This window comes from Centruroides sculpturatus, unplaced genomic scaffold (assembly GCF_000671375.1).
Source record: "Centruroides sculpturatus isolate CEXI.00-Female unplaced genomic scaffold, Cexi_2.0 scaffold309, whole genome shotgun sequence".
Classification (NCBI taxonomy): Eukaryota; Metazoa; Arthropoda; class Arachnida; order Scorpiones; family Buthidae; genus Centruroides; species Centruroides sculpturatus.
Genome location: NW_019384521.1, coordinates 552,030 through 558,029, shown reverse-complemented (window position 1 = coordinate 558,029; position 6,000 = coordinate 552,030). Strand labels below are relative to the sequence as shown.

Below are 6,000 nucleotides of genomic sequence, written 5' to 3'. Positions count from 1 at the left end.
CCGCTAGTCATGATTTCGAAACATTAAGTACAACCCTGAGAACAGAATGCCAAGCCACGATCTGGCCACGTGAATAAGTTGAAGTTACATCCTTCTAACAGGAAAAGTAACTTTCGTTATCATGGAATTATAACAAAACCTGCCAATTCAATATAAATGGAAAAAAAATATTATATGGAATTCAACGAAAATGAAAATTTGCTTGATAATTCAACTACGCTTGCTGGAGAATAATAAAAACACTACACTCAACAAGCCACCAATAAAACTCAACTGCCTAACCTATAACCAAAGTCTCCTTTTAATTTGTTTTTTAAAAAAAGAGCTTGACAAACTTGCCCCGCATGCCGAAGTTGCCCCGGTCTCCCCTATTAAAAAACATTTGGGAAAGGTGACAAATTTAAGTAATTTATTCGCACAATTTTATTTTTAATTAAGCTATAACTAGGAAATATATTAACTATAACAATTAACCTAAATTTAGTTCCACTTAACGCGGTTTATTAAATCGTACTCCCACCTTTTAACTGTTATAAGTTATGGAAATCAAATTATTTAAAATATAATTTTATGTAATTCCAGTTAAAATCTCACAGGGGATGTTTATATGATATATTGTGGAAAAACGTAACGATTTTTGTCTTCCTGTATGATGCGTGCAGAGTTTGTCTTGCATAAATCAATAACAGACAGTGGACAGAACTGAAGTCAATCAAACCTAAAATTTTGTATCTTAACACACTTCATTACATTTTTCTTAGTGATGTGCCTACTGTCAGTACTTTTGAGAGCTTGTATAGGGCTCGGGTAGAGTGAGTCTTTTTATTTTAACAAATGAAATTAGTCTACATGCTGTAGAATGTTTTTATTATTATTATTATTATTAGCAAAAAGCAGTCTTAAAGAATTTTTTTATTAAAACTAATGTTAATTTATAGGTGTAGGAATCATTACTGTCCCCTAAATTTTCTTCTGGCCAGGGGAAAACTCCCCAGCTTTCCCTCTCGGTGGCTCTATACTGTTAAGAAATTCCAAGTCAGTTCTAAACTTTAGTTCGAATAGCGGAATTGTCTTAAAACATTTTGGAAAGATTGTTTATTGTTTTTATATTTATCTAATTATTTGTTAATATAGATAGTCTATTATTTCCGAACTTTCCGGGTCTTAAAATTTTAATTATATAAAACTTAAGGATTATGATTTTGTATTGCTGCACAGATTTAAGTGTTTTGTTCTTGAGTAAACTAGATCCTGTTTTATATTTAAAATTATAAAAAAGTTGATTATGCAATTATAATTACGTATTTCATTTCGTTAATTTGAGATAAAATAAAAATTATTTCTTAAATACAAACCTACTCAGAAAGAATTTTGAATGAATTTATATAAAATTTAGATTCTGTGGGCTTTCTTTTATCCAACACAATGGAAAATTTATACTTAAACATGTAATATTTTAGTATATTTCAAGTATTCAAAAAAACAAAGTGACTTGTTTCATGCTTATTGAGTTGCAAAGTTTTTAATGTGTGTTTGTTTTATTTGAGCGAACGACATCCTTCAAATATGGGTGGAATTCGCACCGTAGAACATAGTCTGGTGAACGTCATTAAACCACATTCTTCGATCTCAAAGTATAAAAAAGGACAATTATGAAGGCACTTTTACTCTATTTTTGTTTTTGTTTTTTCTGAATTTTTAAACTTCCATTATAAACGAAATAAGTTAATTTTTATTTTGACTTCTGTGTGCCTTAAATACAGATGTATATTCAAAATAAAAATAACTCCTATCTATATTTTAGAAAGAAATGTATCCAATCTTTCTAATTATTATATCTATATCCACTAATTTAATTGGAATAAATATCAATTGATACATAACCTGAGTTTGGATTATCCTTTTCTTTAGATTCTTTAGCTAAGAAAGACTGCTTCTGCATATTCGGTGGTCAATCTTGGATCTGTTTTGATTTTTTGAAATCGTGTTATAATGCAACCGCGTATAACAAAGAATATCTTGTATACTAGATACTAATAATGTATGTTTTACAATTAAATTTAAATAGGAACTCATTAAAATGTTCTATGTGTTGTCTAAATAACTTCAATTTGTTTAATAATTTGTTTTTCAGATTTTATAAATATTAACAATTATAATATGTAATTTTTTATGAGCTTGAAGCATTAGTGGCTGACAGATAGTGCGCCATTAATTCTGGGGCATTGCCAGTAACGCAATGTCCTGGAATGAGCTGGCGCGCAATCATGCTGGAAAATCATCGAGCCGTCTATCCACCGCCACGTATAGGATTGGATTCGATTAGATTGATGGTAAGGCAATGCAATTCATGTGTAAGCTGCCAAGACGTATTTAGGATATTAAGATCAGGATGTCGTCGATGAATACGGAACCAAGAACTTCAGATACCACACCATACGTTTTGCGTAAAATATACTGTACTGTACCTGAAGCGCATATGCTTTTAGAATCAAACTGATCCAAGATTATTTTGATCGTTCATACAAACGATCTATAGCGATCTGATCAATCTCTATCCGTGTAAGATCCATTGGCTCGCGATCAAACTAATCCGAGCGGAGGAGGGTAAGATCGTTCGAATCGGATAAAAAAGATTAAAGATAGCGACCTCCAGGAAGCTTACATTGACACAAAGAAATACCTTTAACTGTCGACAATGATAAATTTATAAATAATAATTAAAATTTTCAAGTTTAAATGGTAAGTAAAAACATTATTATTAAAATATCGTATAAACTGAGATGCGTTTGGAAAGTCATTATCACTTCGAATCTCTTAAACATTGAAGTGCTACAACTAATAATTTAATTCTCAGCTTTTTTATAGATAGATGCTATCTGGAATATGCTATTTGGAAAATACTGACGTTACACCGCATCGGTGTAAATCACGTCAGAATTTCCAAAAATAACGCTGAATGTTGCCACTGTTGCCATATGAGCACTGATTGATCAGCTTGATGTTGACATAATATATATTATATTGCGATTATTTGAAGCCTTTAAAATAATTTTCTACAATACTGAAAAAATAACATATTTTTGGCCATGGATTCAGATCAGTGCAGAGAATCCTAATAAATGTTTGGAGAAGGGAGTAACTATACATAAAATTAATACAATAGAATTCCTATCTCTTGATGTTCGCAGCTGAATTTCTAAAGTTGAAAGTTTGTTTTTCACATAACATAATGTAAATGCTTCCTTACCTAGACAATGATGTTCATAGACAGATTCCTAGACATATTACAAGATTCGTCAGCCAAAACGTACATGAAGATGGCTGTTTATATCATACATTCAAACTTTTAAAAAAAAATAGTGTGGACATGCACACTGAAATGTATTTTTTGTCATATCCTATTACAGGTAGATTATATTGTACACAAAATTATCATTATAGTATTCCATATATAATATGATTTTGTAAACAAGAATGTTTTTCTCTGAAATTTTAATTTTAGATACGTAATCTTGCATCCATTTTTCTGTTCGGCCTTCAATTACAATATCTAAAGCTCAGCTTGAGAAGTATTCTTAGAATAAATTTGGAATAGAAAAAGTCACACAATACACAACAAAAAACATACCAAAAAAAGATTTTCAACAGTAAGAATTAAATTGATTTAAAAGTGGTTTATGATCGACTGGCGCCGTGGCTTAGTTGGTTAAAGCGCCTGTCTAGTAAACAGGAGATCGCGAGTTCGAATCTCGCCGGTGCCTTTGCAAATTGTTTTTTCTATCATTAATCATTTTTATAGAAACTTAATTCTAGTGAGTTCGCTCTAATTGATTTATATTCTGCCTTTGTTTAATAGGATATAACGTTTTACAATCTATCATATGCGGAGATAAATTCTCTTATGAAGTCATCCAGTGCAGTGGCATCATTTTTCGTAAGAGCAAACATGTTTGTTTGTTTTATTAAGTTATGGCAACGCAATAATTTAATAATAAATAACGCACTTGGGCGATGCCTTCCGAGAGATCTTTTTAAGGGTAACTGACCTCTATTCAGGCGTTACAGACGTGGAGAAAACCCGAAGAATTCCACGTGGCCAGTCGGTTCGGGTGAAACGCGAACCCACGACCCGAACTCCCAGTGTTCAAGGAACGGAACCGCTTGGCCACAGGTGGCCTCAAAGATGTAGAAGGAAGGAGGACAGGTCTTTCCATTCCTTACCATAAAATAAAAACCGGAATTTCACCATTCGTAGGTTACAGGGAAGCGTAGCCAGACTAGGTGTGGCTTTCCCAAAAAACAGTTGCTCCTGGAAAAACCTGTTAAAGTTTGAGATGTTTAGTAAAATTCTTTTAAAGAAAAGATACTGTATAAAATGAATGAATGAATGACTGCAGAATTATTTAATTATACTGTACACTAATAGTAATAGTACACTAACTTTTAAATCAAATCGTGGTAATTTGTCTAAAAATATCAAATCGGCGAGTAGACGGATTATTCACCGTTCACTCACCGAAGAATTTCAGGAGGTATCGTAGCTCCGAGTCGGAACCGTTCCAATGGAACCGTTCTAAATTCGAAACTTCAAATGTTTCATGAGGTTTTAAGAATAATGAAATTAGTTTTGAGTATTTTAAATTTAATGAAGATATTTGAAAGATTGTTTATACTTTTATCAGAGTTCATAATTACACAGTTGTTTTTCTTACGAGAATCCGGAAACAGATGATGGACAGAAGAAAATATTCAAATAGCAAAACAGAGAGATAGAAATAGTAAAGACATATACCAACTAAAAACTATTAAAGAAGAAACGGCAGTCTCCTTATTGGAGACAAAAAATTTTGGAAAGATGGAAACAGTATTTGAGAGAATTGTTGAAAACCAGATTCATTTGGACACTACAATCGTTAATGAGCAGTTCAGTTTTATGCCAGGTAAGGGAACAATTGATACTATCCTTGCAATAAGACAACTAATGAAAAAGTATAATAAATGAAGGAAAGACCTTTATATTGTTTTTATTGATCTAGAGAAAGCCTTTCGACAGAGTGCCGAGGGAGGAAATATAGAGGTATCTCAGAAAAAAAAAAATTGTTTACGAGAAGTATGTGAAAGCAATTAAGGATGTGTATGATAAACTGCAATGTTAGATATGCAGCTGGAAGCACGGTAGTCTTTCCTATTGTTGTTGAGGGACATCAGTGCTCTTCTTTAAGCCCGTTGCTCTTCGTTATCTTCATTGAAGTACTAACAGAAAGAGTACGACTGAAGGTATCACGGTCTAAACAATATCATCTGCATACAAACTGATGGTATTGTTTTACGTGCTATAAGCAGAGAGGAAACTGAGGAGAGGTTGGAGAATTGGATGATGGTAGTAGAAGATAGAGATTTGAGATTGAATACAATCAAAACAGAATTTATGATATGTGGAATGGATAATGTGTGAAATGATGATGAACGACATGTTAAGATGGAGAGGTGAAAAACTGCCTAAGACAGAAGGAGTTAATATGTTTCAATTTGTCGTCTATCAATATTGGCAGTACTTAATTAATGGTACTTAAAATTTATAATTATAATTTCGAATCTGTTGATGCTGATAATGATATTGAATGTATGTTTTGTTTACTTGCTTTTGGTAAGAACATTACATTCAATAATTACATTCAATAATTACATTCAATAATTTGTACAATTTTATATATATATAAAATTGTACAAATTATTGAATGTAATGTATATATATATATTTTTTAAATTATCGTTTTTAAATTAATTACTTGAAGGTACTGTACCAATTCAAAACTTATGTTCTGTTGTAATTTTTTACGTTACGGTTCCATCCATTTATATTTTTCATTGTTGATATACTCATTTAATAAAATGAATTAAAAAATAGTTTGTATTCATTGTTTACATCAAAGAAATCATTTTTTGCAATGTATTTTATATTTTCGGCTCATCCAAGAAATATTCTCTATTTTATTG

The 6,000-nt window shown here is 31.4% G+C and overlaps 1 non-coding gene across 1 annotated transcript; it reads left to right on the top strand.

Annotated features, from left to right (window-relative positions):
* Positions 1-3,690: 3,690 nt before the first annotated feature.
* On the top strand, positions 3,691-3,764 carry Trnat-agu. Its single transcript has one exon. It is a non-coding gene; the product is annotated as a tRNA-Thr (tRNA).
* Positions 3,765-6,000: the final 2,236 nt, after the last annotated feature.